Source organism: Carcharhinus amblyrhynchos, chromosome X (genome assembly GCF_965287045.1).
Source record: "Carcharhinus amblyrhynchos chromosome X, sCarAmb.v2.hapA, whole genome shotgun sequence".
Classification (NCBI taxonomy): domain Eukaryota; kingdom Metazoa; phylum Chordata; class Chondrichthyes; order Carcharhiniformes; family Carcharhinidae; genus Carcharhinus; species Carcharhinus amblyrhynchos.
The window spans coordinates 10,097,097-10,106,656 of NC_137359.1; the positions used below are offsets into that span (position 1 = coordinate 10,097,097).

Genomic DNA, 9,560 nt, shown 5'->3' on the forward strand with positions numbered 1-9,560 from the left:
ATGTGGAGTGCCACAAGCATAGACAAGGGTCATGGGTGGAGAGGGGACTCAGTGCTGAAATGGCTGCACGGGCTCGTTGGGCCAAAGGGCCTGTTTCCCATGCTGTGTTGTTCTTTGTTTTGTACTCTGCACAGACAGCGACCCAAGCCAGGAATCAAAGCCAGGTCCTTGGTAACATGAGACAGCAGTGCTAACCACTGTGCCACTCCACTACATCCCTTTAATCACCCTGCTTGTTACATCCTAGAGTGTTCTAATAAATTTGTCAAATACTATTTTCCTTCCATGAAACCACTTTGATTTTGCTTGATTGCATTATGATTTCCTAAATGTCCTATTATTTCCTTAAGAATGGATTTTAGCTTAACATCTATGATCGAAAAATGTTAATTGGCCTATAGTTTCCTGCTTTCTGCCGCCCTCCTTTCTTGTATAGCAGTGTAACATTTGCAGTTTTCCAATCCATGTGGACCTTTCCAAAGTTCCCTATAGAATCATAGAGGTTTACTGCATGGAAACAGGCCCTTCAGCCCAAGTTGTCCATGCCACCCTCTTTTTTTTTTTGAAGACCCCTAAGCCCAATTGCCTGCATTTGGCCCATATCCATCATACCCATGTAACTATCTAAATGCTTTAAAAAAGACAAGATTGTAATCCACCTCTACTACTACCTCTGGCAGCTTGTTCCAGATACTCACCATCTTGTGTGTGAAGAAGTTGCCCCTCTGGACCCTTTTGTTTCTCCCCCCACTGACCTTAAACCTATGCCCTCTAGTTTTCGACTCCCCTACCTTTGGGGAAAATATATTGACCATCTAGCTAATCTGTGCCCCTCATTATTTTATACTCTGGAAGATTACAACCAATCCATCCGCCATCTCTGCAGCCACTTTTAATGCAGCCCATCAGGTCCAAGGGACTTGGGAAAACTAATGGGCCTAAAAACTGACCAAGTACTTTTCCTCTAACAGTGATCATTTTAAGTTCCTCTCTCCCTTTTGATTTTCTATAATTATTGGAACACTTTTACTATCTTCTACCATGCAGACAGACACAAAACACTTGCTCAAAGTCGCTGCCATTTCCTTGTTTTCCATTATTAATTCCTCAGTTTCATCCACTAAGGGACCAATACTTACATCAGCTACTCTTTATGTACTGAGAAATCCTTGCTGTTGTTTTTTTTTTAAATATATAAATATTTGCTCATTTACCCTCATTCTAATTTTATTCATATTAGAATTTCTCCCTTCATTTTTTTGTTAAGTTGTCCTTTGCTGGTTACTAAAACGTTCCCAACCTTCTGGTCTACCACCAATCTTAAACCACACTTGTATGCCTTTTCTTTCAATTTGATACCATCCTTAACTTTCTAGGTTATCCATGCACGATTCATTCTTCTTGTAGGGTTTCTCTTTCTCAAATGGAGCACATCTTTGATCAGAGTTATAAATCATCTCCTTAAGTGTCTGTACCTGCATATCTGCCATCTTACCTTTGAAACCTATTTTCCCAGCCTATTTTAGCCAACTCCATCATCATACTTTTGAAATTGCTTTAGTTGCAGATCCATGTTTCCCATCCTCAGACAAAATAAAATTCTATCATATTATGATCATTCTTCCCTAGAGGATGACCAATAACAAATAAAAGAATACACGTTTTCCATCAATAACATTTTAGACTTAGAAAAACAGAAATAAATGCCTCACTTTGTCCTTTCCTGTGGGGCAGGTTACATCAAAATAGTTGTAATGACATTTGCACAAAGCAATGACTGTGACAATATCCAATTCTGGTGTAACAACTTGCTGTATCTGAACATCAAACCATGGATTCATGCCAATTTTTCTGCACCCCAAAATCCCAATCTCGCTATGCTGTCACTAAAGAGCAGTGCAGAGGAAGCTGATTAAGAGGCTGGTTATGGAACTGCCAAAATTTAGCAGCTCATCCAAACCCTTGGCTCAAAAGCTGAGTGCATTCTGGATCAGAGCAATAATAAAGCCCACTTCCCATTCAGTTTCGATTTTAAAAAAAGCAGCTTTTGTTCGAATAATGAGACAGATATAAAACTGGAATTGCCTTCGGTAAAGGCAGGTGGGATAAACAAGTCTTGTTTTGAGGTCAAACACCTATTTCAAATCAAAGCGACTCTGCTTGTGTAGATAAGTCCTAGTCCCATCAGGACAAATGGAAAGTATCAAATTGAATTTACTACCTGCCACTTTTGAGAAACAGTCAGAGCTTTTACCTGTAATAGCTGTCCCACCTGAGGGATCCAAATCTAATAGAGTCAAATCTCTTTTGGCTAGGGCAATCTGCAGTTCTTTTCATCTCTGGTCCCTCGCTACAAAAAGTAATTGGAACTGGAACAGTTTGATTAATCGAGTACTAGTCTGGTACCTCATGTTCCTCAGATTTACAACTCAAAGCGTGCTGCTATATGTATTGGGCAGATGGGGGAAAAAGAGCAAAAAGGGAGTTTGCTGGGCTCCAAGTAAGATGACATTCTGGGCCCCTTTGCATTCTTCCTCATTTGTGGCTTCCCCCCCAACATATTAAAAAACACAAATTCTGCTTTTCCCTTTCAGACTGCATTTTTAACTATCAATATACTTTGATAGTTAGTAAGCGACGTTCAGAGTTTGAGAGAAGTCACTGGACAGAACTAAGTTTTCTGAAACTGGGTGACAAGGCGTGGAGGTTGTTTTTTTCCTCTGAAGGTAGCACGAAGGTAAAACATTAGGGTTGTGAGATAAAACCAACAGTTAGCTGAGCTTGAACCTAATATCACATTGGATTCAACAGCTGAAAGTCAAAGATGGAGCAGGGATAATTCTAAAACTTTTCAATTTTTAAAATGTTTCTAAAAAAGCAACTTGGGAGAGTAAACTCACGGTACAACTGTAGCTGCAATGCCTGCGTGGTTACATAGTGGGTTGTAATTGAGAGGCAGCTTGATTGTAGGATTCAGTCTATGATCTCATTCTTCAGTTAAGCTTTCACAACACCCACTGTGTTCCCACTGCTGCTTTTTCAAATAAAAATGACACCGTATGTCTTCTCAAAAGACACATTCAAAGCCAGTTCTGAGTCATTTTAAAACCTTTATTAAATGGGGAAGGGGGGGGTGGCAGGTGGGAGAAAGAGCTTCTTTTATACTTGAATGTTTTGCTCTGGATGAAAAAGGTGTTGAAGCTGGTGAATGGAAACACCCCTAGCACAGGTACAACCCAGGTTTGATACAGGAGTAAAAACCTCTTCCATGTTGCCCAAAATTGTGCACGTCAGAAACCCTGTCGCAGCATAGCAGAATTTGTGTTTCCCACACCAGCTATCCTGTGGGCCGAGTGAAATTGTGTTTAGTAATGTTAGAACCTTCTTGTGTCACGTTTTTGACCTCTTTTAGCTATTGGCATCCTCAGGAACTTGAGAGAGTGGGAGTTCATTGGAGTAGAGGTGGTGAGCTGGCATAGGGTCATTTGAAATCAACATCGAACTTGAACTTTTATTGAGCATGTTGCCAACTGGAATGTCACCTCTGCAGCATTTTCCATTCAATCCAACACCTTTTCATTTACATCTGGAAAATGCTGCTTTTGTTCCAGGTGTGGCCAGTATCGGTGTGATGTCAGCCAACCAGTTGCAGTCAGCTTAGTTGTTCAGAATGGGTGTGGCATTAGCCCTTGGGTAAAAACTGACAATCATTTGCCAACCTGACAAGCAGCGGATGTATCAGTTGACCAAACTGGGATCTCTGGATGAAATATTTAAAATAATATTTGGTTTTTGAAATGTGCTATGTGCACCATGTTGGTCAAACTGGTTCAGCTACAAATAACCCAAATTGTTCCTGTACCAGAGCAAGGCCTCAGTGCTGTCATTTCAGTATCTGTATTGGAGAAATTAAATTGCTATGAAGCCTTTAAGAGATGAAGTCTATATGTAGGTCCTGCCACTATTCTTGCAGTAGTATCTGTGTGCTATCACTATTATCCTGTACAATCGGGCAGCACAGTGGCAGAGTGGTTAGCACTGCTGCCTCACAGCACCCGGGACCCTGATTCAGTTCCAGCCTTGGGTGACTGTCCATGTGGAGTTTGCACGTTCTCCCCATGTCTGCGTAGGCTTCCTCTGGGTGCTTCGGTTTCCTCCCACAGGCCAAAGACATGCGTTAGGTTGATGAGTCATGCTAAATTGTTCCCAAGTGTCAGGGGGATTAGGTAGGGTAAATAGGCGGGGTTATGGAGATAGGGCCTGGGTGGGATTGTGGTCAGTGTAGACTCGACAGGCTGACTGGCCTCTCCTGCACTGTAGGGATTCTGATCTCTTGGTGAGAATTTGTTGTGTGGAGAAACATGGGCCAGTATTTATTTTTTGACACATGACAGTGTACTGTATGCCGGCACAACATGCTGCGCACAAAACCTTTTGGCATGATTTCCTCCTGAACCTTCTTGAATCATAATGCTCAGGGAGTAACTCTCCCTATGTCATGGGGTATAATCAAGTGCTTGGGGTTGATGCAGCATTTCAATTCAAGGTATGTTCCAGTACTCTTTTCACTACAAAAGTTAGCTTCCCCTGGACAACCTCATGCTTTCTCTGAACTGAAATTTGACTCGATACGTGAAATAACTGAAGTATTGTGCCACAGGTTGACAAATCTTTTGTGCTATTGGAACAAGTACAACGTACTCCTGATCTTGACAAATTAGTAGGAAGACACCATATTGACAAATCACATAATAAATTGTTAGTTTAGCTTGATTTACAAGTAGTAAAACCATGCAGAGGCAAGAATAAATCTGCAGATTAAGTACAGTAGCTTCAATCATTTGTTCAAAAATTCATGGTCCATTTCAGTAGCTCTTCAATGAGTAGTTCAGTTACAGTTAATAAGAACCTGCCCTTCAAGAAGTGTCACAGACAGGAGACCAGCCTTCATCACACCAAAACAATTGATGGAAATTAGTGCAATGCACATCCACTCAAGTTCTAATTGTTGTCGCAATGTACCAGAACATGTGGCAGTCCAACTTTGACAAAGGATCATCTAGACTCAAAACGTCAGCTCTTTTCTCTCCTTACAGATACTGCCAGACTTGCTGAGATTTTCCCGCATTTTCTCTTTTGTTGGCAGTACAACTGGTTCTTTTCAACCTGCTGGATTATAATGACCCAACGATAATTCTTATGCTTTAAATGAGAATAAAGATCTCCTCCATTCACAGTGAACGTGAACACGAAGTCAGGCACCCTATTTGAATTTTATTACATAATTTTGCAAATATTAGTCACTCTCCATAATTAAAGAACAATGAACTGATTTTAAAAAGCATTGCCCGCATTCACATTGATGATTCAGCTTGACTTAATTCACCAGGGGCTACAAGCATACTGCACTGTGCCTTTTTACCTACCTTTCTTCAAAGCCAAATGGCCACCAACTGTTGACCAACAGGAAAAACATCACCTGTCAGTCAACTTGTACAAACCGGTCCTCAGATTGTTGCATTTTACAGTAGACAAGAGAAACAAATGGGCATTGTTTTCCCCCAGGATTAGAGCCAATTGTTAGCCCTGGTTGAGGGAAGAGCAAAAGGCACCAGTTTTGCAGGGATTTACAAAACCTGCCACCTAACCCCTTGCAAGTACTATAAAGGGTGAATCAATCATAGAAACTCTACAGTGCAGGAGGCCATTTGGCCCATTGAGTCTGCACCAACCACAATTCCACCTAAGCCTTACCCCCACTACTCCACACATTTACCCCACTAATCCCTCTAACCTACACATCCCAGGACACTAAGGAGCAATTTAGCATGGCCAATCCACCGTACCCACACATCTTTGGACTGTGGGAGGAAACTGGAGCACCCAGAGGAAACCCATGCAGACACAGAGAAAATGTGCAAACTCCACACAGACAGTGACTCGAGGCCAGGAATTGAACTCAAGTCCCTGAAGCTGTGAGGCAGCAGTGCTAATCAGTGCGCTACCGTGCCATGCGTTGGAGAAAGTCTCCTGCTTGCGCCAGTAGATATTCATGGCATTATACAATGATCAAGGAATGCCCCTAGTTAACATCCCTCCCTCACCAAAAAAAAGATTCACTAGTCATGAATTGCATTGTAACTACTTGTGGCATGTTCCTTAGCAAAGGATGGTCAACATGTCTAGTTACACAACTTCCAAGAAGCAATGACTGAATTGTGTAACTTGTAATGCTCTAATAAGGTGTTAGGTATTTTAATGCATTAGCAGATATTCCATGAATAGTATCTCTCAATGCATGAGCTTTACTGCTTTCCAAGTTTTTCCCTGGAGCTTCTTTGTAAATCAGAATCCATCCACACAGAAAACTGAATTTAAATAAGTTGTCATTTTCTAGGGAAAGTTCAACATTAATCGAAAAATGTCCCAGTATCACTGAAGTGTTTGAATTACTATCACGATTAGTTACCACAATAAACACAATTTTCATGTATTGGTGATTAATTGTGTCTTCATTTTTCAAAATAAGGATCCCATAAATGTCACAGTTACTTCTGAAAGTAATTTTGTAATACCTTTCTATTGTGCCGTAGATTGACAGGTGTAGGATCCGTGTTCTAACTAGTAACAAATGGATGTGAAGTCTCATGCACGTCAAACAAACTCCATATTCAACATACCCAAGATAACAAGTTGGCTGGGCCAAACATTTATGGTATCAGCAAGCACGTAGTTGCCACCACAAACTCGTTAGTGGGACAATTTCTAATGCTTTGTGGGAAAAGGAAAGAAAACGAGTCAACTAACTTTAGTTGGCAACAACTTCACTTTTGGGTTAGAGGGAAGGAAGAATGTTGGCTCAAATCCACTTTTGGATGCAATATTACCTACTCTGGCACACCTGTGTACAACAGAGGCATTACATTGTCAGAGGTGATGTCTTTTGGTGAGGCATTAAAATAAGGTTTTGTCTGTGTGTTCAGGTGAATGTTAAAGATCCCATGGCCTAGTTTGAATAACAGGGCGTTGCCCTGACCAATATACCCCCAGCTATACCCATGAAAATAGACTATTGTCACTATCTGCAGAATCTTGCTATGGACAAAGTAGGCCTTTTTCCCCTACGTAATTCTACGTGCAATACTGGGACACCTTTTTTTTGAGTAAAGTACAAGTTTTGATAACATATTTACAAAAATAAATTCAGTAAGTTGTTATTGCTGCTTATGCTGGTCTATTTCTGCATTCGAAACCCGATCTTGTCCTCACTTAATGTCCTGGATAGTAGAGGCGTCAGAACTTAACAATTTCTCCCTCCTTAACCCAGAGGCAATGCTGACTCCAGTTGACAGCAACTAACTTAAGATGGTTGGAAATCAAACCAATTTAGTCATTTATGGACATTCAAATACCTAACCTATTATTTTAATCTAAGTATGTTGGAACCTAGAGCTTCAGAACAGTGCCACCATGCCCATTATTAGTTTTAGCTCAACTATACAAAACATTGCATTTTTAAAAAGGGACACGTGGACATGGTCTCTCTTCAAATGAGCAAAGCCAAGAATTCAGAGTAAAAGCAAACTCTCATTTTTAAAAATAAAACACAAGTTTCCAGCTTACTCACCTGAAATTATCTGAACTGGTTTAAACAGATACTTCAAAACATTAAATTATTCAAAAGGAGCAGCCATCTTAACCCTTTGAGAGCCTCTAGTCAATTCCACACACTCAATACAAAAAGCTTTGAGCATTTTAATCCGCTTGCATCAAAGTCACACGTGTGGCATCGTTATCTGCAAGCCACAGGAAACACAAACAACTGCAAAACCTAAAGATCAACTCCAAGAAGTTATCTTTTCCTTAAAGCCAACACACAGAAGTTCCGAAAAATATGTCACTCAGGAAACTTCATGAGAGAGACTTACCGAGGAGTAAGTGTCACCCGTCGCGGAAATGACAAGGCATTTCCCCCTGAAATGCGAATATCCCCTTCCTCAAAACAAGACATAGATTTTTTTTTAAGTTTCACACGTACTCTGTCCTGTGTGTCAATTTCTTAAGTCAATCACAATTCAGTTTCACTTTACCCTCCGCTTAGAACTTGGAAAATATCCCTTGTTACAAATTGGCTCCCATTTATCCAGCCATCTATCTGAAATCGAAAGGAGACCAGCGACCAAAAGTACCTTAGATCCGAGCGGAAGGGCAGCAAATGTAGGAAGCGTAGAAAACTTCAGACTGTCCTCATTCTGTAGCCGTTTTACAAACAATTCACCAGTAATTGCAAAGGGCGAGCAACCAAAACTAATCTTGGACGCCCTAAGTAATAGGGCTGAACACGAACTCAACGGAGACAGAGCAAGACACACACACTGCAGCGTCTCGAACCGTTGTAGCAGGTGTAAAGCTGCTTACAGATCCTGTTGGGTCCTAGCGCCCAAATAATCCCTCCCTCAGAAGAGCAAGCGCGCGATTTCAGAAGCACTTATTCTCAAAGACGACTCTATTTTTTGGCTCAGGTGGGTGCTGTAGATCAGGAAATCTCCAGTCATCTGAAAGACAGCAGCTTAAGGAATGAAGAACTGATCTGAAATGAGAATGTTCTACACTGGGGTTAACAATGAACTCATCCCATTAAAACAATTCTTCGTGGGGGGGGAGCGGGGGATTGACAGCGTCAGTGTGAAGAGGCTGACGACTCTCTCCCACCCCTCTTCAGGCAAATGGAAAATAATGAGAAAGACGTGTACGAAAAAATACAGTAACCTTTGTTTGTGGTAAGGTCCAATTCATAATTGGGTGACAGGACAGCCAACATTGAGGACAATGTTAAGTCTGAAATTTGCCAAAGTAACTCCATTCAACCTTTTCAAAGAAAGAATTGAAATTCATTCAGCACTTTCTGAAGTCTCTCTCCCAAGGTACTTCACATCCATTGAGTTTCTTTGAAGGGCAACTGTTACTGATTGAATGTCATAGTTATTTTGTAAATACTAAAGTCCCACAAATGGAATTAGATTTGAATTGATTTATTATTGCCACATGTATTGGGATGTGGCACAGTGATTGTGCTGCCCCACAGCACCAGGGACCTGGGTTCAATTCTTGGCTTGGGTCACTGTCTGTGCATTCTCCTCAAGTCTGTGTGGGTTTCGTCTGGGTGCTCCAGTTTCCTTCTCATAGTCCAAAAGATGCGCTGGCCAGCTGTATTGGCTATGCTAAATTCTCGCTTAGTGAACCCAAACAGGCACTGGAGTATGGTGACTAGGGGATTTTCACAGTAACTTCATTGTAGTGTTCATGTAAACTTACTTGTTTATAAAGTTTGTTTATTTATTGGTCATAAGTAAGGCTTATACTAACACGGCAATGAAGTTACTGTGAGATTCCCCTAGTTGCTACAGTCTGGTGCCTGTTTGGGTCAATGCACTTAACCAGCACATCTTTCAGAACGTGGGAGGAAACCGGAGCACCCAGAGGAAACCCACGCAGATGCAGGGAGAGCGTGCAAACTCCACACAGACGGTGACCCAAGCCAGGAATCAAATCTGGGTCCC

The 9,560-nt window shown here is 41.3% G+C and overlaps 1 protein-coding gene across 2 annotated transcripts in view; it reads right to left on the minus strand.

Moving 5' to 3' along the window:
* Positions 1 to 8,357, minus strand: part of LOC145361859 (polypeptide N-acetylgalactosaminyltransferase 6-like) — a 78,557-nt gene extending 70,200 nt beyond the window's left edge. The window contains exon 1 of one of the 2 annotated variants that reach the window (XM_080217843.1): positions 8,190 to 8,357. The gene's annotated coding sequence lies outside the window, so the exon portion shown is untranslated. Of the gene's footprint in view, positions 1 to 7,928; positions 8,005 to 8,189 lie in introns of those variants that run through there. The other variant, XM_080217844.1, reaches the window with a different exon arrangement.
* Positions 8,358 to 9,560: the final 1,203 nt, after the last annotated feature.